Source organism: Pinus tabuliformis, chromosome 3_2 (assembly GCF_031772625.1).
Source record: "Pinus tabuliformis cultivar Carrire ecotype Pingquan chromosome 3_2, CPIR1, whole genome shotgun sequence".
NCBI classification, from domain to species: Eukaryota; Viridiplantae; Streptophyta; class Pinopsida; order Pinales; family Pinaceae; genus Pinus; species Pinus tabuliformis.
In genome coordinates this window covers 556009492-556036448 of record NC_142302.1, presented here as the reverse complement: position 1 = coordinate 556036448, position 26957 = coordinate 556009492, and the positions used below count along the sequence as shown (strand labels likewise).

Sequence of the window (26957 nt, the reverse complement as noted above, 5' to 3'; positions counted from 1 at the left end):
AACCACCATTATTTTTCAAACATTCATTTGTTTCCATATCTAGGTTGGCAAAACAAAAATAGTTACTTCAATGGATCTTATAATGCACTTTAAGATGCCTTATTCCTGAATATTCAAGGTATATGGCTATGCAACTAAAATTAAACCACCCATAAAGAAGCTCTACAATCACTCAAGCCGAAAGCCTGCCCAAATGGCCTTCAAGACAGTCCCTTTATCCAGTTTTCGCTCAATCATAAGTTATAACATGTTAGTTTGCCACATTTTATTATTGCATATGTAAAAGATAGAATGTATAGGAAGTAAGGATGCCACCCTCTATACTCTCTCTTGTTAATAATAAGAGTGGGAAATATGTTGACATCACCTCGTGATCCATGTCCAACCTACAAAAAGTACAGCACCATGAATGTTCAATAAATGTTTGCCACATGGAGTATGCCAACAAATTTTACAATTATGGAACAAATGACAGCTTCTATGTTCACAACTCTCAGATAAAATGGAAAATAACAAATGCAGTTTGTTATTTGTTATTTGATTGTTATTGTCGATATTCCTTCTTAAGAGACAGCATGGAACACACTGTTTTTGCTGTATCATAATATCATCTTAATTTGTACATTGAATTTTATTAGTTGACTGTTATTGACTGTACAATGTAGATATCCCTGCTTATACTTAGGCCAGTAATACATTATGCACTCTACTATTTCAGATATTTAACATGCATGTAATTAAGTGAATGCAGATTTTCACAGTTTTTTTCCAAAATTTCTTGAAAACATGCATGTATTTACCAGTACTAAGCAACCAAAAAGATGAAAAGTTCTCAGGTTACAAACAACAGAAAATAAAAGACATGATTTCTTGGAGATAGAATAAAGAAAAATTGGCCCTTTCTCCCTGGAGTCTGGACCATATTATACTACTCTGATAGGAAAAAATTTCAGATGTAATTCCTTCGATGGAGAAATGGAAACAAACTAACCTGCAGAGGCTCATTTTCATCTGTTGGGCCCAACATCTCACTGACCAGAATCTGTCGATCAGCTGGACCTTAAATTGTAAACATTTTTCTATAACATTTGAAGCAAACTTGTTTTGACTCATTTGAACTATTTGTCCAGCAAGCTTCTTAATTACAGCAACACACTCCTGCGGTTTACCACGCTCAAGGACATGCAATATTTATTAAAAATGACAAAGACAATTGTTATAATGGAAAAGCCATTAATACCAGTTTACAAGAAGTATGTAGCATACACAACAAGCTGATTCATGTTTAAACATTTAATATCATATTATAGATGTTTATTACCATGGTGAAGCCATTCACACAAATTTTCTTTGTAATTTCAATTGGCCCAAGATATGGTGTCATATCAGCATTTTACATGCATCATGATGCTACTATTCTCTTCCTGTAGTCTATAAGGAATGAATCCTGTAAAGTATGACATCTAGTTCTCCAAGTACTCGTAGTGCAATTGTGGATAGTAAAATCGGTTCTATGATCTGGCCTTGTCCTCTAATCTGCTGATATGTTATGAATAGGTTAATACAATGACCTTCACAGTAATTGATCATTATGGAGCTGTCACAACTCCACGGTAATATACCAAATAAAAAAAATAAAAAATTATGGTAAACCTTTATTTACATAACCCTCCATAAATTTGATCATAGACTAACTATATACACATATATACAGTTCGTTTATTAAAGCACTAATCGTGCTGCTATGATTACACATATATATAATTACCAATCTCTTAACTTAAGGTTTTCCACTTGGCTTATGGTTTATGAATCATTGGCGACTTTCATAATAAGGTTGAGGTCAACGGTGATCATGCCCATCGGCTTGCTTCTCCGATCTATTTCCGGTGCCAAGTGTGAACGGAAAACTAAATGGCTTCACCTACCTTGGCCAGGTGGCTAACACCGTGCAGAGGCCATGTGAAGTCTTGGGGAAATCGCCGGGTTCGCGCGCCAGACCGCCATTCAGATGGACGGTGAGGATCACTTGCACAGATCTAAGGGTTAATATTGCTTCAGGGTTTAGCGGGTTCCATATATACCACCGAGTCGCTTATTCCGGGTTTATTTGCACCTGGAGGAGAGGCCGAACCCTTGCTCCATTCAGCGGCTCCATCCCTGCACCATATGCCAGGTCTCGGCAAGCTAGCTCAGGTATCTAATGACTGCAGACCGCCGATTCATCGTTTTCCCTTCAACTGTCAATTGTTAAATATAAATACAGTGCGCTGATTTGTCAGAGTTTCATATTTCTGGTTAATGCATTCACAGTTAATTCCAATGTATTTCTCATGTGCAGGTAGATGTTTCTCATCCCTCCTACCACTCAGGGAAGAAGTGATACAGCCGAGGCATCCTCAGGTATTTATTCTCTCACAAAATGTTACAGAGCATTGGTTAGATACGATAGGCAGAAGTTAAACTGGATGATTTTCATGTATCGATTCTCTCGGCCTGAGGGGTTCCTCATGGCATTCTCCTATGTATTGTCTCAGGGTTCCTTTCTTCGGCTAAACCCTGGTTAGGATGCGCGGTCGGCTTTCCCCATGCCGGTACCTGCGTCTTCTCTGGTTTACAGTTTTATGTTGTATTTATTTGGCACTACTTGGGTATATTTGTTAAGGGTTCACGGCCTCCCTTGCCGGAACCAAATCGAGTCAACTCAAGACGGGATATTTACCCCTTTCATTTTCTCTTATTCTCAAGAATGTTTAACTATGTTTACTCTGTATTTATGAGAGACCATGAGTCCATCTCGGCTCGCTGAACATTTTAATGAACAGGCTGTCGTTATACCCTTCAGGGGTTTATTTATCTCATTGTTAATATATGAATATCTCCTTTTTCCTGTTGAATACGATGTACATGTTTTTTTCATTTGGTTAATTTGTATCAACAGCTTGTTTTTCGCTATGCATATGAACTTGTTTCCAATGGTTTGAGCTCGTCTTGTTAAGGTTATTTCATTCCTCTGTTTAACAGAGCCGAGACATAATCCTTCCGAGGGTTTCGTCTCCAATAACCCTAAGTTAACTTGTCAATGTATGGCTGTATACGGCGGTTAAGCGGCCGTTTCCACAGCAGTTCTGTGACATCATGTTAATGTTATTATCTGTTGTATTCTGCGTTGATACAGTGGTAGTCTTTACTTGTTTCGTATACATATCGAGGCCAAACCCTAGGTACAGGGCCCGATGGTTTCACTTTGAAACGGCCTCACTTTATACTATGAACTGTACTTAATGTTTCAATATACTCTTCGGCTGTTATAGAAATACGACTGGTTTATATGTCGTTCTGATGTTTTCCATAATCATTATACTGTTATATTTGTACAGAAACCCTCTCGCTGTTGAATAGTGTAATACATTTCCACTACGCACTCACGTGCTCTGCATATGGTTATGATCTTTCAGGATCATTGTAACGTTTCTATGCTTCGACTTTCCATACAGTAATGAGCATTAGTTTCTATATAATTACATGCATCGCTTTTATACAGTTAGCATGCATCGTTTCCTTTACAGTTAGCATGCATCATTCTTTTTACAGTTATCATGCATCATTCTTTTACAGATATCATGCATTGTTCTCTTTACTGATATCATGCATCGTTTTCTTACAGAAATCATGCATTGTTCTCTTTACAGTTATCATGCATCGTTTTCTTACAGATATCATGCATTGTTCTCTTTACAGTTATCATGCATCGTCTTCTTTACAATTACCATGCAAGAATGTAGCAGATAATCTCTATTTGTCTTGAGTAGCCAGTTCTAGGCACTCTTAGAAACTGTTTAAGATATTATATGTATACTGTTCCATCTAGTTAGCAACAGAACTTCAGGTGCAACCATACTTTCCTTCTAAGCACCCAGCATACTAATACAGTAGTCTAATTCAGGTGAATAACGCATACCTGGTCTATTAGGCACCAGAGTTATCGCTCCAGAAGTTCACCTGCAATTTACGTACTTGCTCTTATCCACCCAACCATGAGATCCATCGATACGTTGGATTCTCCCCCCGAGCTGTCTTGCAGGCCTGCAGCCCTCAACAAGACTCATGCACTGTTGTGCTAGGGTTATCTGGTCCTTACCAGACTTAACCCTCCTTTTCTTTCTCTTTTCTTTTTCCTCGAATTTCTCTCTCCCTCTCTGTCACAACAGACCAGGGGTTTCCCTCCCAGGACTTTTCCTGGCTGAAGGGTTAGTTTCTTTTTCAGTTTTATAACTGTTTCTTTTCTTTAGAAATCCTCCCTTAGGAGACTGCCAGCATTTTTCCAAAATATCTTCCATTTCATAAATAAAATAATATCATTTAACACAGTAATTAACAGTTCACATTAGTTTCTTACCATAGTAACTTTCATAATTACATGTTTTACGGGGTCATCACATCTTCCCCCCCTGGGATTGGACATCGTCCCGATGTCTATTCCCTTTAAATAAGTCCGGGTAAACTTTCCTCATAAGTTCCTCGTCTTCCCAAGTAGCCTCCTCAGGCCCATAGTGCTGCCACAGCACTTTAATTTGGGTAATAACCCGTTTCCGCAGCCGCACTTCTCTCCGGTCGAGAATGCTCTGTGGTTCGACCAGAACCTCGCCTTCCGGTTCGACCTGCAGACAATCAATATTTTAATCAGTTTACATTAAATATATCCACATGTTCAAAACAACGGGATTAACTCTTACCCGAACATCTTGCCATTTGATCACATGTTTAGGATCGTATACATATTTCTTTAGAACAGAAACGTGGAAAACGTTGTGAATTCTAATATGGCTTGGCAAGGCGAGTTGGTAAGCCACCGGCCCCACTCTAGCCAAGATCTGAAAAGGTCCAAAGTACCGAGGAGCCAGCTTAGCACATCCGCTCCATTGCAGTGTGCTTCTTCTGGCTTGGATCCTCACAAACACATGGTCACCAACCTGATATTCTTTAAACCTTCTTTTCTTGTCCGCAAAACTTTTCTGCCTGTCCTGTGCAGCCTTCAAGTTGGCACGCACCCTTTTCACCATGTCTTCCATTTCTTTAAGCATTTCCGGACCCAAACTCAGCTTATCCTCAGGTCCACCCCAACTTGAGGGTGTGCGGCATTTTCGCCCATACAGAACCTCAAAGGGGCTTAACTGTGTCGAGGTATGATATCCATTGTTATATGCGAATTCAACCAAATGTAAATACTCTTCCCATTGGTTTGGTTTCATCATCACATACGCTCTCAACATATCTTCCAACACTTGATTTACTCGCTCGGTTTGACCATCGGTCTGCGGGTGGTAGGCTGTGCTAAAGTTCAGCTGTGTTCCTAACTCAGCGAACAACGTCCTCCAAAAGGTGGATGTGAACTTTACATCCCGGTCTGAAATGATTACTTTCGGTAGCCCATGCAGTCTGAATACATTCTGCATAAAAAGGTGAGCAATTTGCACCGCCTTATAAGTGGACTGCACGGGTATGAAGTGTGCCGCTTTACTCAACTTATCAACCACCACCATGATGGAATCATGGTTTTTCTTCGTTCGTGGCAGACCGGTTATAAAATCCATGGAAATGGTTTCCCATTTCCATTCCGGAATAGGCAAAGGTTGCAATAGCCCAGCCGGATGCTGATGTTCTGCCTTAATCTGCTGGCACTCTAAACACTTTGCCAAATACTCAACCACTTGCTTCTTCATTCTGGGCCAGAAATATTCCTTCCTAAGTGCAGTGACCATCTTTTGGTACCCTGGATGGCCAGTGTAGTGGCTGGTATGGAACTCGTCCAAAATCAGGTTCTTAAGGTCATTTGAATCAGGTACATATAATCTTTTATTAAAATACAGCATGCCAGCACTGTCCAGTGTATATCCTTGCTGTAATTTTTCATTAACTGATTGTTGTACCTGTTGTTTTAACTGTTGGTATTCAGCATCCTGATTTGCTGCTGATTTAATCTGCTCAAACAGAGAGTTTCGCCACTTGCTGACTGAAAGTTCACACAAACACTGCACCTTTCGACTCAATGCATCAACCACCCGGTTCTCTTTGCCTTTTAAGTGCTTAATCTCGAAGTCAAATCCACTTAGGAAATCTGCCCAACGACCTTGTCTTGCATTCAAGGTAGGTTGACTGAAATAATTGGTCAAGCTGTGGTGATCTGTCAACAACAGAAATTTCCTCCCCAAGAGGTAATGTCGCCACATTTTCAGCGCATGAATAACAGCTGTTAATTCTAGATCGTAAGCAGAATATTTCTGCTCATGATCTTTTAATTTTCTTGATTCATACGCAATTACTTTCCCTTCCTGCATTAATACTCCTCCTACACCCTCTTTACTTGCATCAGTACACACAACGTAATCCTTATTAGGATCAGCTATACTCAAGATGGGTGCAGTGGTGAGTAGGTGCTTCAACCGATCAAAGCTCTGTTGACATTCCGTTGTCCACTTAAACGCCTTTCCCTTTTTCTGCAAAGAAGTGATAGGGTAGGCTATCCTTGAGAAACCTTCCACAAACCTTCGATAATAGCCAGCTAGTCCCATAAAGGATCTGATATCAGCTACATCCTTGGGTATGGGCCATTCCATGATAGTCTTTATTTTCTCAGGATCTACCGCAATTCCTTCTTTAGTAATCACATGGCCCAAATATTGAATTTCCTCCTTGAAAAAGTCACACTTACTAAACTTGGCATATAGCTGATGTTCACGAAGAGTTTGCAACACCATTCTCAGGTGCTCTTCGTGTTCCTCATAGGAACGGGAATATATCAGAATATCATCGATAAATATCAGCACGAATTTGTCCAAAAACCTGTGAAACACGCTGTTCATCAAACACATAAAGGTGGCGGGTGCATTGGTCAAGCCAAAGGGCAGCACCACAAATTCGTAATGCCCGTAGCGTGTTCTGAAAGCGGTTTTGGCAATGTCCTCTTCTTTAATTCTGATCTGATGATAACCAGATCGCAAATCGATCTTGGAGAATACCTTTGCTCCCTTCACTTGATCAAAGAGTTCGTCAATCCGAGGCAAGGGGTATTTGTTTTTGATAGTGAGCTTGTTCAGCTGACGATAGTCTATACACATACGAAGAGTTCCATCTTTCTTTTTGACAAATAATACTGGAGCTCCCCACGGTGACACGCTGGGGCGGATATAATTCTTATCCAGCAACTCTTGTAGTTGCATTTTTAATTCTGTCAACTCGGGTACGCTCATCCGGTACGGTGCCCGCGACACCGGGGCTGCCCCAGGTGTTAACTCTATTGTAAAGTCTATATCCCTTTTTGGAGGCAGTCCTGGTACCTCTTCCGGAAAAACATCCACAAATTCCTGTACTACCGGAATATTGTCCAATGCAGATGTTTTGTCCTTCTGGTTTGCATAACCAACTTGGATAGCATAAATCTGACACTTCTTCCTGAGACATTTAGCTAGCTGGGAAGCAGTGATAGGCCGGATCTGTACAGGGTGTTTAATTCCCTGCAATTCTTGCTGCTGTCCCAAGTCATCCTTGTAATAAATGGTTTTGGTCTTGCAGTTTACCAACGACCAATGCTTTTCCAGCCAATCCATACCAATCAGGATGTCGTAGGATCCCAATGGGAGCACATTCAGGTCTGCTGTAATTGGCTGTCCAGCTATGCTGAAAGAGCAGTTACCAACTTTGGCTAAGACTCGTCTCTTAGCTCCCGTGGCTAGCTGTACCAGCCATGGACTCCTGAACTTTTCAGAAGGTAACTTACACTGTTCTACTATTTTTGGACTAACATAACTCAACGTAGCTCCTGGGTCTATAAGAACAGCTATAGAAAGGTTTGAAATTTTACCTTCAAACTCCACCATGGTCGGTTGGTATTCCGCTTGACGGTCATCCAAGGCTGCGTTGATTCTTGGTACGCTGCGCGCCACTTCCCCAACAGTCGATGCTTCTTGGATCTGAGATATTTGGTCCACTCCTTTACGCTGAGGGCAGTTCTTAACATAATGCAGTCCTCCACAACCCCAACATTGAACTGGAGGTCGGGTTATTCCTTCAAGGTCGGACCTGGCAGGTGGTTCACTGATTCTGCTCTCACTTGGTTTAGTCCGAAAGGTACTCTTTGCTATATTCCTGCCAATCTGTCCCTTACCAGCACCCTTGCTGCCATTACCACGACTTCCCTTGTTATTACCAGCAATTCTGTTGCTTTTTCTTTCATTCCACCTTTTATTTGAAATGTCTCCTTTCTGCTTGTTTTGCTGATAACAGATTCTTGCCTTACGAATCGCCTCATCCATTGTCCTGGGATTATCAAACTCAATGCGTTCTCTTATATAGGCTGGTAAGCTGCTCACAAATCTCTGCACTTTGGCCTTCTCCTCCTTGATATATGGCACATAGCGAAGCAAGGAAGTGAAGCGGTTAATGAACTCGTCCATGGACTGTTGTCCCAGTCGTAAATCATGGAATTCCCGTGCCTTCTCATCATAGAAACGCTCGGTTAGATATCTCTCCTTGAAGTATTTCTGAAACTTTTCCCAGGTTATGTTCTGCTCACTTACTCCTTTTACAATTTTAATTTCTTCCCACCACAGGGTTGCTTTGCCCTGTAGCTGGAAGATGGCCAGCCGCGCCTTCAGATTCTGATCATACTCATACAGCTGGAAATACTTATTAATGTTAATTAACCAAGCCTCTGCCGCTTCTTCCTGCTCTCCATCAAAATGTGGAGGTTTAATTTTCCAGAACTCTCCCTGTAATTCCATTTTCTGTCTCTTTGAAGTCTGCTGCTCTAATACATTGTCAGAATGGTCCTCCTTCTCCTCTGAGATTTCAGGTGCATAATTCCGTTCTTCAGTTGCCCTTTGCTGTTCTGCACTGGGATTGGCTAATGGTGGATTTTGTCTGTCTGACAGACTCTTCAATATTCTTTCCTGTTCCACTGTCAAACGCGCGTTGTCTTCTCGCAATCGTGCCATCTCTCTTTTCAGTTCTTGAACAGTTTCGAGTATCGCCAGATTGGTACTGCGTGTCTCCGCACCAAGCTGTACCCACAGCTCTGGATTTTCCCGAGGAATGCTGTCAGCTCCCTGCATTTCCTCCATCTTATTGTTGACTGTTAACGGATTGTTGTTTCTGTATTTATCTCCTAATTAATAAACAGAAAAATAGTTAGCTGAATTAATTCCTTCTCAAATAGGAACTATATGATAATCTTCCATGCAGCTGGATCTTACTGCTCCAGAGGCCACAGTTTTGAAACCTCTGCTCTGATACCACATTGTCACAACTCCACGGTAATATACCAAATAAAAAAAAAAAAGAAATTATGGTAAACCTTTATTTACATAACCCTCCATAAATTCGATCATAGACTAACTATATACACATATATACAGTTCGTTTATTAAAGCACTAATCGTGCTGCTATGATTACACATATATATAATTACCAATCTCTTAACTTAAGGTTTTCCACTTGGCTTATGGTTTATGAATCATTGGCGACTTTCATAATAAGGTTGAGGTCAACGGTGATCATGCCCATCGGCTTGCTTCTCCGATCTATTTCCGGTGCCAGGTGTGAACGGAAAACTAAATGGCTTCACCTACCTTGGCCAGGTGGCTAACACCGTGCAGAGGCCATGTGAAGTCTTGGGGAAATCGCCGGGTTCGCGCGCCAGACCGCCATTCAGATGGACGGTGAGGATCACTTGCACAGATCTAAGGGTTAATATTGCTTCAGGGTTTAGCGGGTTCCATATATACCACCGAGTCACTTATTCCGGGTTTATTTGCACCTGGAGGAGAGGTCGAACCCTTGCTCCATTCAGCGGCTCCATCCCTGCACCATATGCCAGGTCTCGGCAAGCTAGCTCAGGTATCTAATGACTGCAGACCGCTGATTCATCGTTTTCCCTTCAACTGTCAATTGTTAAATATAAATACAGTGCGCTGATTCGTCAGGGTTTCATATTTCTGGTTAATGCATTCACGGTTAATTCCAATGTATTTCTCATGTGCAGGTAGATGTTTCTCATCCCTCCTACCACTCAGGGAAGAAGTGATACAGCCGAGGCATCCTCAGGTATTTATTCTCTCACAAAATGTTACAGAGCATTGGTTAGATACGATAGGCGGAAGTTAAACTGGATGATTTTCATGTATCGATTCTCTCGGCCTGAGGGGTTCCTCATGGCATTCTCCTATGTATTGTCTCAGGGTTCCTTTCTTCGGCTAAACCCTGGTTAGGATGCGCGGTCGGCTTTCCCCATGCCGGTACCTGCGTCTTCTCTGGTTTACAGTTTTATGTTGTATTTATTTGGCACTACTTGGGTATATTTGTTAAGGGTTCACGGCCTCCCTTGCCGGAACCAAATCGAGTCAACTCAAGACGGGATATTTACCCCTTTCATTTTCTCTTATTCTCAAGAATGTTTAACTATGTTTACTCTGTATTTATGAGAGACCACGAGTCCATCTCGGCTCGTTGAACATTTTAATGAACAGGCTGTCGTTATACCCTTCAGGGGTTTATTTATCTCATTGTTAATATATGAATATCTCCTTTTTCCTGTTGAATACGATGTACATGTTTTTTTCATTTGGTTAATTTGTATCAACAGCTTGTTTTTCGCTATGCATATGAACTTGTTTCCAATGGTTTGAGCTCGTCTTGTTAAGGTTATTTCATTCCTCTGTTTAACAGAGCCGAGACATAATCCTTCCGAGGGTTTCGTCTCCAATAACCCTAAGTCAACTTGTCAATGTATGGCTGTATACGGCGGTTAAGCCGCCGTTTCCACAGCAGTTCTATGACATCATGTTAATGTTATTATCTGTTGTATTCTGCGTTGATACAGTGGTAGTCTTTACTTGTTTCGTATACATATCGAGGCCAAACCCTAGGTACAGGGCCCGATGGTTTCACTTTGAAACGGCCTCACTTTATACTATGAACTGTACTTAATGTTTCAATATACTCTTCGGCTGTTATAGAAATACGACTGGTTTATATGTCGTTCTGATGTTTTCCATAATCATTATACTGTTATATTTGTACAGAAACCCTCTCGCTGTTGAATAGTATAATACATTTCCACTACGCACTCACGTGCTCTGCATATGGTTATGATCTTTCAGGATCATTGTAACGTTTCTATGCTTCGACTTTCCATACAGTAATGAGCATTAGTTTCTATATAATTACATGCATCGCTTTTATACAGTTAGCATGCATCGTTTCCTTTACAGTTAGCATGCATCATTCTTTTTACAGTTATCATGCATCATTCTTTTACAGATATCATGCATTGTTCTCTTTACCGTTATCATGCATCGTTTTCTTACAGAAATCATGCATTGTTCTCTTTACAGTTATCATGCATCGTTTTCTTACAGATATCATGCATTGTTCTCTTTACAGTTATCATGCATCGTCTTCTTTACAGTTACCATGCAAGAATGTAGCAGATAATCTCTATTTGTCTTGAGTAGCCAGTTCTAGGCACTCTTAGAAACTGTTTAAGATATTATATGTATACTGTTCCATCTAGTTAGCAACAGAACTTCAGGTGCAACCATACTTTCCTTCTAAGCACCCAGCATACTAATACAGTAGTCTAATTCAGGTGAATAACGCATACCTGGTCTATAGGCACCAGAGTTATCTCTCCAGAAGTTCACCTGCAATTTACGTACTTGCTCTTATCCACCCAACCATGAGATCCATCGATACGTTGGATTCTCCCCCCGAGCTGTCTTGCAGGCCTGCAACCCTCAACAAGACTCATGCACTGTTGTGCTAGGGTTATCTGGTCCTTACCAGACTTAACCCTCCTTTTCTTTCTCTTTTCTTTTTCCTCGAATTTCTCTCTCCCTCTCTGTCACAACAGACCAGGGGTTTCCCTCCCAGGACTTTTCCTGGCTGAAGGGTTAGTTTCTTTTTCAGTTTTATAACTGTTTCTTTTCTTTAGAAATCCTCCCTTAGGAGACTGCCAACATTTTTCCAAAATATCTTCCATTTCATAAATAAAATAATATCATTTAACACAGTAATTAACAGTTCACATTAGTTTCTTACCATAGTAACTTTCATAATTACATGTTTTACGGGGTCATCACAGGAGCATACATCGAAAAGTTTACTTTAGCACATATATTTCTTAATTCAACTGGATCAAATTAATAGAACTAAAGTGTGCGCAAACCTGAAGATCTTAAACTACAGCTCAATGGCAATTTGCTCTCAAATCTATCCTAATTTCAAAGTGGTTTAACTGCCAGTAGAAAATGACCTTATGATTAGGGAAGGGTACATTTAAGATCCCTGGAAACCCCTAGGCACTTCCCTCATTTCCAGGATGTTGCCCAATGTAAAGTAAGCAGTGTAGGGTTAGTGTGCCTAACCGAGCAGGGACATTGAGTAAGGACCACAAATATCAAGTACATCAGAGAGAAATTCAACCTAGGCCCGGAGGCCTCCTGCTTGTAATTCACAGCGATTGACCAATCACCAGGCTCAGAAATATCTTTGATGTAATTTACATGCTTCAATTGTGATTCAGTTATTCATATTGATTCTGAGAATATGAATAACCAAGACCAGAAAGTGAGCATATTCTTCAGATGACTAACTAGACTAACTGGTGCAACATGGGAAATATCACATATAAAGCAGATTCTATCATAATCATTTAGCAGAATCTGACGGTCCTATAACCCATATGTTCCATGATCAATAAACCACACTTCAGTCAATAGTTAGGTTTAATGTTGGAAGTACCCAACAAATGAGCTTCCTTCAATGTTGTGGCTGGGGCTACATTTGTTACCTATGCAACGTAGCAACAAATTTCAAATGTATCCTCACAGACCTAATCAAAGAACTTCACTGTGAGAGTTGCTCATCGGGATACACTTTGCAATTATTGGCATGAATTGGTTTCTTCAAAACTTGTCCTTGTGTGCATGTGTGTATTATGTTCTTACAAAATCGTCACTTTTGTGTTAGCATCATTATCTTCCCACAATGTTTTTTCATTTATTTGAAATTATAGGGCTTTTAAAGAGAGCAAAAATGAGCACTAGGGCTTTTTCTTTTTCCTGCAATGCAAAATACGTTGTCGCCGAGTTTCGCTCACCTTAGGTGCTCTTGGCGATCAGCGTCTTGGAGAGTTTATGCTTCGACGTATGTTAGGGCATGATCGCGGATGCTCTGGGATAATCTTGGTGGGTATCTAGCCGGATCAATGCAATTCGATACCAAAGGTTTGCGCTGACAATTGGGGTTTGGCTCCTGTGGATATCTCCTTTGTTAGGACCACACCATGAAGGATTACCTTCCCGCAAAGCCAGATCTGCAACTTTTATTTTGCCTCCATGCAGAACTTGATGTGGATAGGGTTGAGGGGTTTGTATGGCTCGTGAAATCGTGGCCACCAAATCTTCTTTCTCTTGCAAATTTGGGCGTGGATAGGATTGCGGGGGCTTCGTGGAATGCGAAGTCATGGTGTTTCGATCCTTTTACTCCTGAAGACCTGGACGCAGATCAAGCCAAGAGGACTCTGTTGCTTTTGAAGGGATGGAACGAGATGACAAGATACATGAAGGACTCTTGCTGGTATGTTTCATTCGTGCTTTGATTGAGATCAGAACGATGGTCTTTAACACATCGTTGCAGTCCGCAGATGTATTATGGGTCTGAGCAAAGGATATTGTCTCAGATCAGGTAGATGTCTCAAATCTCGCACATGTATTATGGGTTTGAGCGATAAGATAAGATAATTATATTTATGTCCTACTAATGACCACAAAGTAGGTCAAAGGGACTGTTATATTTATGTCCAACTAATGACCACAAAGTAGGTCAAAGGGACTGTTGAGTACACTGATGTATATACAAAGTGGGAGAACCAAACGGTCTCCTATAAAAGATACAATGCATGAAGTAAATCAAAGATACAATGCATGAAGTAAATCAACATCTGGCCCTAGCGGAGAAGATCCAGGAGCTAATAGGTCTGAGGATCAGACCCATCTCTCCTAACATCTGAGGCTGAATGAATAACACTGAAGAAATTCAACACAGTCTATTGACCCGATGAAGAGCTGATGGCAAGTGCAGACTGTCCACTAAATCGTATCCTGGGGGGGTTCACACATTGTTGAATGTTGGAGGACCTAGAATGTCTCCCAGGACCTAGTATGAGCGAAGGATCTTATCTTAGATTAAGCCCTTGTCTCAAATCTGGCCCTCTTTTCCTTGCGCAGAGAGGCTCGTTTCTCATAGTCAAGTTTTGCTAAAGGTCCAGTTTATAGATGGTCTAAACCACTATGCAAATCCAGCCTTCACTATTGATAAATATCAATTCTTATCTCCAAATCTTCCCTTCTATGGGTTTCCTCTCTGTTTTCTAATCTAGATATAGACCAAAAAAAATAGACAGAAAGACAAAAATACTAGATCTTCGCCCAGAATTTAAATGATAAGGCCACTATCTGATTGATGTAGGACACGGATTTAGTAAAACAACTAAAGCAAAGCATTCAAAATGATTTGGGATTACCAGCAACACTCCAAGTTTAGTTGTGTTATATGAAGGAAAAGTGTTTCGGACTCCATCCAATTGAAAGATTATGGCATCGCAAAGGATTCTACCATAATATTAAACATAAGGTTGAGGGGATCCACTGCCTTAAAAAACCCTAATACAAATCCTAGAGACTTAGTGGATCAATCTCGTTCAAGGATGCACTGAAAAGGAAGACTGCAAGTCCAACGAATCAGATCCAAAACCTGTTAGGACCTTACATTGTCAAGCAAATAGACAAGGTACTAGCTATGGATATACAAACCCCAAAGGTAAAGTCATACTTTGCTGATCTAAAAACTAAAGCATTAATATGTCGATTTAATGGTTTATGGCCAAAACTTGAAGAGTTATATGGTTTTTGGGGAAAACTCACCAAGTCTTTCAATAAAGAGAAAGTCATTCGAGCAACGGTGGGGGTTTGACCCATTGATTCGGCCGACAACGCAGTTATTGGGAAGTTGCTTACAATCAGACTGCCAAGGATCGAATCGTATTTGCCTCTGAGAGACCGACAACGCAGCTATTGGGAGGCTGCATACAGTTAGACTGCCAAGGATCGGATCATATTTTCCTCTGAGCTCAGCAATCGAAAGCCTGGAAGTGATACGTGTTGGCACTGGATCATGATTTGTGAATTCGGCACTAATCTGGATTGAATGCGAAGAGTTATTTCACAGGGAACGTGGGTTTCGGGCTTCTAACAGGCATCATTTCTTGTCACAGAAAGGAACCGTGGTCCCTCAACAAAGTCGAGTTATAGAATGCGCTCTCCCAACAGTCGAAAATCAACGCCTCCTGGAGATTGTGGTGGTAAATCGCAGAACCAGACCCCAACTTGGAAGAACAAATTAGGAGAAAGAATTTAGAATTCTTGATTATAGAACAGGCAGATTACTGAAACAGAACAGGCAGCCCGAGGATGCACGTCAAGTGTTTGACGGAATCTGCCCACTAAATTTGACAGTGACTCTAATACCAAGATGGCAGTAGACGGGTTTTCTCTAAATCCTTTGATGAATTTTACTGTTGAGGAACAGACAGAGACAAAAGAATGGGTTCCAAATCCAGGGATTGGATTCGTGCAACAAGACGAATTGTGCCAAGATGACATGTTTAGCCTTGCTGAATTATCAGTTGTTGAAAACCAGCAAGAGCAAGTGGTAGTCAGCCCGGAGTCCGATTTCTCATTCTAGACAGCCTTGGTAAAACAAATGCTGTGGAAAATGGAATTTCTCGAAACTGAAAACAAGCAGCTCCATTCAGAAATACACACCCTCTTTGCCAGAGTTTCAGAGGTGGAGGGGGATAATTTATCCCTTAAGAATATGTTACATGAAACTAAAGAGCAAGAAATTCTCCATCCTCCAAATGGTGCACTGCATGCAGAAATTCTTGACCTTAAAAGCAAGCAAGAAGAAATCTGATCCCAACAAGCCACCTTCAAACAAGAAACGGAGACACACATCAATTCTTGGGTATAGGTGGTTCAAGGGAAGGATAAAACTCCTACCCCTCTTGCAACAGTTGAGGAGGTGATGCAAGCAAAACTTGGGGAAGAACGCAATAGACGAGCAAGAGAATTGAATCTCAAGGTGAGAGGTCTCCCCTTACCCCACCCCTCTCCGGATCCTATGGAAGTGGGGGCTAGGTTCCTTCAGGACACCCTTAGCCTCCCCGATATAGCTTTGGATAGAGCTTGGCTAGGCTACGACTCCACTCTCTTCCTCAGGTTTTGGACTGCATCTGATCGACTCTACACCCTTAGGGCTAAGCAGAAGTTGTTTTCTCTTCCCAACAAGATTTTCTTGGACGAGGACCTCACTCGAGCACAGGTTGTGGAACTTAAACAATCCAGAGAACAAGTTATGGCAGCACGACAAGCAGGGAAATGGGCGGTTATCAGGAATCTTCGGGCAGTCATTTGGGACTCCTTCCCACCTGGGTGGAAACCCCGAACTAGAGGTTCCAAATGACGGGCCCGCTTGGGGAGGCGACAGGGTACAGGCATTTCTATCCGTTGTTGGAATGGCAATGGATCTTTTTGGTCATCGTCGGGACTCTTGTATGATGCTCTCGAATCAACAAACATCCTCTTCGTGACCGAGACTCATGCGAGCCCTATTCGACCCCTCCCAAATATTGCAGGTTACCATTAGATCTTAGTTTGCAGGTAGGAGACAAGGAGCTCAGGAGGGGTCAGAGGATCAGGTGGAGTTGCTTGTTTGGTTAGTGACTGACTCCGGAACATGGCATCTTTGGTAGCCGAAGATGAGTTTTCCAGGTTTATGTGGATTCAGATTAGCGTTGGAGTCTCTCCTCCGAAGGACATTGCAGTTTGTTACTTCCCCCCAGCCTCTTCACCATTTGTTGTCCATAATGGCTCAAATGGGGATCCCTTTATAAACTTGTACACTGACATCACCCGGTACTGTGTTGTTGGGGAAGTCATCCTCCTAGGTGACTTCAATGCTCGCACTAGAGATCTCCAAATCCCTCTCCACGATCGATCAAAGGATGTATTTTGTACCCAGGGGATAGATCCAGATTCAGTAGGGCTTCACCGAATGTCAGATGATGCTTTAGGCCCCATTACAGCTTATGGTAAACATCTATTGCAGTTGGGGGAATCTTAGGAGTTGTTGATTCTAAATGGTCTCCCCTGTTTCCCAGACTCTCGCTTTTTCACTTGTCAGCCATATGGCGGGGGTGCGAGTGTAGTTGATTATGTACTCGCTAGCCATAACTTGCTCCCTTTTATTTGCCATTTCTCAGTCTCCCCCATCCCCCTTGCTAATCATGCACTTCTTTCCTTCTCTCTCCAGTTTGACCCTCCCCTTCCACCCCATCCCTCCCCTCGAGGCCCACCTCGAACTACCTTCCGATTTGACGAAGGAGACCCTGACATTTTCTCCTCTACCCTACGCAAGATGCTCCCATCGAAAACCCAATTCTCCTTGCTTGATTCTGCTTCCACTAAATACACCTATCTTTCATCTGCCATTTGGGAAGCAGCACTCAAATCCTTCCCCCACTCCACTCGTTCCACTTCCATCTCCCCTAAAGTTGGATCTTGCCCCATGAACAAATGGTATGATGATGATTGCAAGACTCTACATCGAGAACTTCGATATGCTTTCACCCACTCTCAACCCTTCTACTCCGACCTCAAAGCTTCTTATCGTCGTCTCCTTTGTCACAAGAAACGAGTCTGTCTGCCATAGAAGACGAGAACTTTCTGCTCTCCTTGCCCACTCCCCTAAACAATTCTAGCGTACCATCCTTCCCCGACGCTCCCCTCTTCCACCTAACCTCGACCCTACATCCATGTTCTCTCACACTTCCAACCTTTATGATATTCTCGGGCAGGCCCAAATTCATGTTACCTCCCCACCCTCTTCCTGTTATCTATTCTCAGACAGAGATATTAGAGAGGCCATTTGGGTGATGAACAGCAGCAAAGCAGCCGATGAGGAAGGCTACCAAGCAGAGTTCTTTAAGCATGGTTTCCATGCTTTGGTTAGCTACTTGGTTGATCTCTTCAACCATGTAGTCCGTGAAGATTTTCCACCGACATGGGCACACCACATCATCCATCCGATCCACAAATCAGGTTCCATCTCAAATCCCAATAACTACAGAATGATCATGGTGGGTCACACGTTCTCGAAGTTGTATGCTACTGTTCTACATAGGAAGCTCTCCAGTGACCTTGAGCAAAGACAACTCAGAGCTAGGGGACAGGCAGGTTTTCGACCAGATCATCAAACCATTGACCACATCTTCACCCTTCGCACCGTGATTGAGGAGGCACGACACCGCTCTTCAAAAGTCTACTATTGTTTCATAGATTTTCAGAAAGCTTTTGACTCTGTTCCGAGGGAGGCCTTGCTCCAGAGACTCAGAGATATTGGCATCTCTACAACCCTATTGACCGCTATTATGCACCTATATGAGTCCGTTCTTGGTCGTCTTCACGCAGCCCATGGGATGTCTGATTTCATTCAAAGCACTATTGGGGTTAAACAGGGTTGTCCACTATCCCCTACCCTATTTGGGATCTATATTGATGAGTTGGAAGCATTTCTACATGAGCATATCCACTACACGGATGGTTGCCTTCTTCATCAAGTTCTAATATCTATTCTACTCTTTGCTAACGACGTGGTCCTCCTCTCCTCATCCCCAGAAGGATTATAGAGGCAGTTGGATGCCTTAGCTCTGTTTTGTGACCATCGACAATTGACGGTCAACCTGAGTAAAACCAAGGTTATGATTTTCAATGGGGTGAAGAAAACCTCAGACCTTCACTTTTTATTCAAAGGGGAGGAGATTAAGATCACCAGCACGTATATTTACTTGGGGGTGCAATTCTCAGATCTCCGCTTCAGTTTGCGACCAGCACTTTAGCCTCGGATCAACAAAGGATATGGATCCTTAGCCCTCCTCGAGAGAGTGCTTTCGACATCACTTCCAGGACATCTCGTCCAAGATGAGCCTCATGGACACCTTGATTCGTCCCACTGTTCTATATGGCTCAGAGATTTGGGGATCGTCTTTACTTGAGTCAGACTGGGCTTCAGCTGAGAGAGTCCAGATTCTTCTTCTCCGCCGCATCATTAGGTGCAAACTGACAATGCCGCAACACATCATCCTTGCAGAGTTTGGAGCTCAGCCCTTTTGGCTTGAGACGGTCTTCATATTGGTTTCATTCTTGCATCGTGTCCAGGGCTTGGCAGACTCGATAAAGAGTAGGGACCGTTATCCTTACTTGGCATATTGCTCTTCTGAGACTATTGCTCGTTCTACTCCCTCAAGCCGAGCCAGATGTTGGTTTACAGGAGTTTCAAACCTCTTAGAGTCAGTGGGAATTCAGTTGGATCATCTCCCTCCTTTCTGATATTCCTTAGATGCTCCCGGTCACCTTTTACCTACTAGACAGGAGCTAAACAAGATCATCAGGGAGGACATCTACAGGCAGTTCGTCCAGGTCACCTGGGTCAATCCTCCAGGAGGGTTGCGCCCAAAGATGGCCTTCTACGTTGAGCACTTCTTGGAGTTGAGAGACGGGCTCATTGTTCGACCCCAGTATACGTTTCACCACTGGATGCATGCTCTTTGCATTCCTCTAGGCCAGTTCAGAGTAGGTTCTCATAGACTTCGGGTAGAGACAGACCACCAAGTGGATAGACTAGACAGACTCTGCCAAGTATGTCATTTACAGGAAGTGGAGACCGAGGTGCACTTCATCCTTGGATGCCCTGTCTACTACGAGATCATAGGAAGGTTTCATTGCTTGTTCAGAGATTCTCGGACCCTCGCCGACTTTTTTAGGTACCCCGATCAAAGATGTTTGGCCTTATATATGCAAGAGGCTCTTAGGTTCCGAGCACATATTCTTCAGCGTCCCATCAGACCAGACCCCACACAGAGGATCACAACATTTTTCAAGGTACTACCTTCAGACAGGGGCACCAAGAGATCGATTGATACCAGTACGTATCCAGACTCCAGATCAGTGAGGATCCGTGGGACCTCACCCTGCCACACGAGATCTCAGCAGCAGTTTCGTCTCAGATCCGTTCCTGGGAGACATACTAGGTCCTCCAACATTCAACAGCGTGTGAACCCCCCCAGGATACGATTTAGTGGACAATCTGCACTTGCCATCGGCTCTTCATCGGGCCAACAGACTTTGTTGAGTTTCTTCAGTGTTATTCATTCAACCTCAGATGTTAGGAGAGATGGGTCTGATCCTCAGACCTATTAGCTCCTGGATCTTCTCTGCTAGGGCCAGATGTTGATTTACTTCATGCATTGTATCTTTTATAGGAGACCGTTTGGTTCTCCCACTTTGTATATACATCAGTGTACTCAACAGTCCCTTTGACCTACTTTGTGGTCATTAGTTGGACATAAATATAATTATCTTATCTTATCTTCCTGGACACAAAACTGCGATCTCTATTTATGCTCTAAAGGCTTTTTTATAGTACAAATTTGATACAGTGCAAAATATGGAAAAAAATTCTAAATGAAGGGCCATAGTTTTGGGGTTGAGCCAAGCATTTTGTTACCCCATGGTTCCCAAAGTTTGATGCTACATCCATGGTGGTAACAACGATGCCAATTTGGGTGAGGTTTCCAAACCTCCCCCTTCCCTTCTAGCACCATCCAGTCTTGAGGATATCGGAAATACTTTGGGAAAATACAAAAAAAATGGATTTGGACAGAACATCAAAAGGTATCTTTACATTTGTCAAGATATGTGTAGAGATCAACCTTAGCAAAGGTCTTCCTAATTGTCTTCTTATCAAACATGAAAACTTCCAGTGGACATAGGTGTTAGATTATGAGAATATGTCATTTAGATGCCAAACTTGAATTCAAACAGGGCATTTGCAGAATACCTGCCCTCAAGCAAAAAGGGCCCCATAAAAGAAAAAGAGGTAGGCCCCTAAGCCAAGGGGATGGCAGTTTCCTGACTCTTCAAAAGACGAAAAAGAAGAGCCCGAGGAAAATACTCCAAATACAGAAGTACAGACTCAACTTGGCAGCCAATCAAATGGCAGAATGGGGGATTAGTCAGGATCAATGGATCTTAGCCAGAAAGGTACTGAATCAACAGAAATCATAGTACAAAAGCAGCAAAAAGTGGAAACACCCACTAAAAAGGAATCGGGAGGAATAAGGAGATCTCGTGTATTTTAGAACTCGAACTCAGTCAAAGAAGTTCCCCCAAAAGTAGATGGTAATCAACCAGAAATAATAATAGCCACCCCCAATTAAGGAGTCTGGCAAAAGGTGGGGAAAAAGAAAGGCAAAAAGGGAAAACTAAGTGATATTTATCGTAGTCAGCCCCAAAAATTATGTATTTTTTTATAGTTTCTTCTTATTGTACATCAACTAACAAGCTAACATGATCAAATGCTTACGAGCATCTGTAGAATGTAATTTTGTTCCTTGTTTTCAGGTTCAATAAAATTATGATTTTTTCTTCGAAAATAAAATCATATTCCCACATGTGTAATGAAATGGTTCCACAAAGTATTCCACCTATATCAATAGTTATGTTGGTATATGAACATCTTTCTGCAAACACATTCTTATTGGGTTTGGATGAAAATTGCATGAGGCAGAACTCACCACAAAGTGGCTTTCCATATGATATCCAAATGAAAAGTAACTCCTATTAATGATTGTGCATGTGCCATGAATACTCAATGGCTTTCCATTTATTGCCAAGGGCATGGGTATCTGGCAGTCATTTCCGTTTCAATGTAAACACAACCAATTCAATTAATTAGTCCATTCAAACAGAGTAGTGGTCCCTCCCTCCTTAATTCACCCTAGAGCCTTGTCAACCGCTCGTTGGCAGAGCATTTTGGAACCATTTGATTGGTAAAAATAACTGTGAGAATGCATTTTGCAGCCATTAGATTGGTAAGGAGGAATGTGAAGCCTTATGTGATCCTTACATTGATAAAGAAGAATTATCATAGGCTTAGTTCTTTGATATTTTGACTTTGAAACAGCCAAATCTGGTTAAATAATTCCAATGAAGATGTCATTCCTGTGAAGTCAACCTCAAGCCTGGTTATCCTATACATTGTAACACCATGAATGTTCAATAGGAAACTGCCCTGTCTGATGCTAAGGGATTCAATGACAGCATCCCCACATCATAAATGTTTGCCACATGAACAATGCCAACAAATTTTAACAAATATGGAATAAATGATAGCTTCTATGTTCACCGCTTTCAGATAAAATGGAAAGTAACAGATGGTGTGCATCTAAACTAACTTATGCATCTTGCTCTTGTTTCAAAACAGGGTTCAGTGCATCTGCATTTGGATCCCCCATGCATTTTTCTATCTTTGTTACATCTAAACCTGGCCATAAAACATTCTTGCAATGTACCAATCAGCTGATAACGATTACCTACACCTTTAGGTATTTTCTACAAACTGATGCTCACTAAAAGCAGAGGAGTTATAACTTGTAAGTCTTGGATTGCTTACCCGGATGCGGGTGTATCCCAAGAACATTAATGGATACCATTAGAACTGTCGGCGCAAGGACCTGCCAGGCGGTGAAACGCGCTCTGACCCAGGCTCATCGCAGACGAAACCTGGCCAGCGCGCAGGTTGCAATAAATGGCCCATCAGGCCGAGAGCTAGAAACAGTTGAAATTAGAATGGCGTCCCCTGAGCCTTCAATTCATCCCCCGCTCCTTAGCTATTGTCCACCGCAGGCCGAATTTTCTTGTAGCAGAACAGCTACAGGGAGACGTTGCTGGCACCTCTGTTGCATTGATCTTGGAAATGGGCACCATTTCTCCCACTCCAAGCTCTGCCCTGTAAATCCTACTCAGGAGCCCTGTTTTCACAACCAGTCTCCCCTCTCGACTGCTTACCCTGCTAATTTGCTCTCCGACCTCACGGGCATGGTCAGGCACCGAATGAGGAGTCGCCATGGAGGAACTCGAGGTGGCAGCGCTCGCCCTCAGGCAGCGCAGAGCTCGGCTCCCCCTCTCCTCCTCAGCACCAAGAAAACCCGCCTCCTCCCAGGTCACTGCTTAGACATCCCCATACGCGCAGCGGGCGGGGGCGAGGGATGGCATCAATGGCTCCGCCCAGCGATTTCAGGCTCCATTCTGCAATTCCTCAGCTGCGTCCTGGCCCTGTCCCTCATGCTACCCAATTCAGATTCCAAAGCCGTCTGAATAGACCCATCATAACTGCCAATGTGACCATCGTCTTCACTGAAGAAGATGAGCTGAATAGTGAGCAAGCAAGAAATTCTGAAGAGCACTCACAGGAGGTGCGAATTCCGGATTTGGGACGGGGTCATGAGAAAAAACTGAAGGACGATGGCCAAAGCTCCAGTCATAGCAGAATGCATGGAGGAGAAGCTCACGAAGGCGACATACAGCGGGCTGGTGGCAGCTCTGTAGGCGCAGCCTTGACAGTGGGGTTTGCTAGCAGCTCAAGCGGCACCCAACATGCAGAGGAGCAGCCAGGTGGTGCTGAGAAGGGCGATGTGGCAGGGAAAGGTATAGTATGGGACCAGTATGCCTGCCTCGTGGTCGAGGAGACACCTGACGAGGAAGATGACAAGTGATGCCACGTGGCATTCGGTGCCACCCACGAGCCAGATCTGCCTTCTGCTGATGACGGGTTGGTCCAGTCAGTTGATGTTTTTGCAGTTTGATTGTCTGATCAATGATTTTGTTGTTCTGTTGTCGAGTCCAGAGATGTTGAGTTGTATCTTTTTCTGTTGTTCGAAGTATGGATGTCTGTTGATGACAGTTCAGGGCTATATGTTGGTTATTTTTTGCAATGTCAAGCTGGTTTCCCCAATCTGGGGCAGTTTCGACTATTTTGATGAACTCTAGAAACAAAGGTAGAGGCGGGGCCTCGTTGTAACTTTATTTTTTGTTTTTTTAATAGAATTAGTCTTACATAGAAAAAAAAAAAAAAAAAAGACTTGGATTGCTTAACGTTCTTGCAATGTACCAATCAGCTGATAAAGATTACCTACACCTTTAGGTATTTTCTACAAACTGAAGCTCACTAAAAGCAGAGGAGTTATAACTTGTAAGTCTTGGATTGCTTTCAAATTATCGTGAATAATACAAAGAAACATTCCTAGAGACTGGATCACATTTCCTGCACATTCCTTGGTAGAATATTGGCCGCCAAGTTCTCAAAATTGCATCATGCCTTGCACAGTGAAAATACCTGGGGAAAAGCCTGATTGGGAACACGTTGTACTGCTTTTCCCTACTCACTTCACTTGCCAAGCCACCTGAATTGTTCAACAAAATCTAGATAAGCAACATGATTATTGGACTGATATAGGGATGCTAATACTTAATTACATTAACAAAAGGCCTCAATAAAAATAGAAACAACGCAAGAATTTATATTTGTAGTTTCACTTAATGTCATTCCTCACCTTTCTCCATATGTCAACAAAATCTTCATATTTACGAATAGTTCAGTTTTATAAAACAAAAATATCTATACATGATCATATGGGATTCCCATGTGAATAAATCGTAGACATATTTTAATATCAGTTTAGTTGATATTTTCATTCTTCTCTTGAATTTTCATCAATGTTCTACAAAGCAAACCTAGCTGAATTTCTGTTCCCATCTAAACAGTTTTTTTGCTTTTTGTAATATGGTGTTACTGAATCAAGATGCGGCTGCATATATGCCCCTTTGTTTTTGACAAAATCTCATGCCAATCTGCTTTTTGAAGTCTTTCTGGACCATCTGTCTCAGATTATGCTCTACATCCTAGATCGTGGCTTCATAAGCCACCCTTATGTATCACATGAAGACTGTTATATTATCTTAATATAATAAAATTAGGCTTTTTTCTCTGAAAAAAAAAAGGTGATATATATATATATATATATAGTATTTATATTTAAAAATATATATATTAGAATGTTAAATTAGTTGCAGAATATATGAAAGCATGCACATGAATCAAAATAGAAATGGTATCCATAGTATATTAATGATTAATTATTCAAGCATCAACCATTTAGAATTTAGATTCTAGCAATTACAAACAAACATACAATTTTTTAAGTCATATAATAGAAAGTAGACCATTACCTTATGGAATGAAATAGGTTATCTAGCAACTATCAACAATAACATGACCAAATAGTTATGCTTACAAAATAGGCCATCTACACACTAAAATATGAAGACCAAAAGTCTAGAACAATAAACTAAGCTAGTTGCTAAACACCTCTCTATAGAAGAAGTGTTTACCAATTGTGAAAGCACCCATCTTGGCAAATGTTGTAGCTGAGGGATGCATTGCCATGCATGTTCCACCACTCTTTCACAAACAATGTTCCTCCATCAATTATATCAAGATCCTTATCACTAGTGTCATCCTTCATTCTTCTCCTCTTGTCTAGCCTTTGCCTCTACCTCAACTCTCGAGAGACATTAGTCAACAGCACCAATTTTGATCAAAATTCCTAATCCAAGCCTTAAAATGTGGTAGAAAAAGCTTAACATGCCTAATCAATGATTTTGGTTTGAGTGAAGAATACATTTTCACTAAGGCCGTGACAAAAGAGTTCAACAATCAACACCGCCAATACTGGAGAATATATAGGGTTTGGTGTTCTTGATTAGATGCCTATCACATACCCTCATACCTGATAGAATCTAATGAAATGCTACAATCACATTGATCTTGAACCCTTGAAATATGTTAAGTCTGCTGAATTTTGAATGAAATATAAAATTCTATTTTCTCTATATGAAATCCAATAAAATTGGAACCACTGTAAATTATCCTGAGTCAATTAATAATAATGTTAAAATTTAAGTAAAAGCATATAAATATTGAACAACAAATACTCAAATAATCAAATAATAGCCCAACGGTAGACAAATAAAATAAAAATAAAAAATAAAAAGCACACTTTCAAGTTTCAACAACATAATGATGCTAGTGTACACATAGATAAAATAAGAGGCGTAGTTATTCTTTGACCGAACAATTGAAAGATTACACAGTACAAAGATAAGAGGAACCTGGTTTCATTGAGCAACCCATGAATAAGACGTAGACAGACCCACATCACTATACTTCAGCAGCCACAACTTCAGTAACATGTTGACCAAGAGATATACATAAATGCTCAGCAACTAATGATAAATCTTCACACTCAGCCAGCAATAAAAGACACGTTGAATACTATGCATAAGAGGACTGATAAGCACGATAGAGAATAGACTTGATAAAATAATGTATATATATGTCTCTAGCTGAAGTAAACATGCCCAGAAATACAGAGATAACTCGTCCTTCAGAAGAGTGCCCACTAGCAGTTATATATGGAGAAACTCAACCCAGAATAACAATGCGGTTCGAGGTCTGGCCCACAAAATAGCCCAAGTGAACTCGGCCTCTCCAGTTGATAATTTCAATCTCTCTTCAGCAGAAGAACTCGACCCATAAGAGACCCCATTCACAGTCACCAAAGGAAGTCAAACACGTTCCAGAACAGGTAAAATATCAATCTTGGCCCACATATTAAAAATTTTGAATTCCACCAATGAAATGAGATAAATAACCCATGGCCAACAAGAGACTCGGTCACAGATTGAACAAAGGAATACTCCGTCCATTAACAACCATAAACTCGTCTCACAAGAAGGAACTTCACCTGGACACCCAAAATGAAGAAACTCGATTCTCCAAGGACTTCTTGGACTTCGACACGGCAAGAAGATAACCCGTCCAACAATGGGAATAGAGGAACACGTCCCTCTCAGCAAAGAGACTCGACCTCCATATTTAG

At 41.7% G+C, this 26957-nt stretch overlaps 1 long non-coding RNA gene across 1 annotated transcript; it reads right to left on the bottom strand.

Annotated features, from left to right (window-relative positions):
• Positions 1-26957, bottom strand: LOC149181728 (uncharacterized). The gene is made up of 4 exons (XR_016257560.1): positions 26188-26957; positions 24353-24419; positions 992-1158; positions 1-386 (listed from the first exon to the last, which is right to left on the bottom strand). It is a non-coding gene; the product is annotated as an uncharacterized LOC149181728 (long non-coding RNA).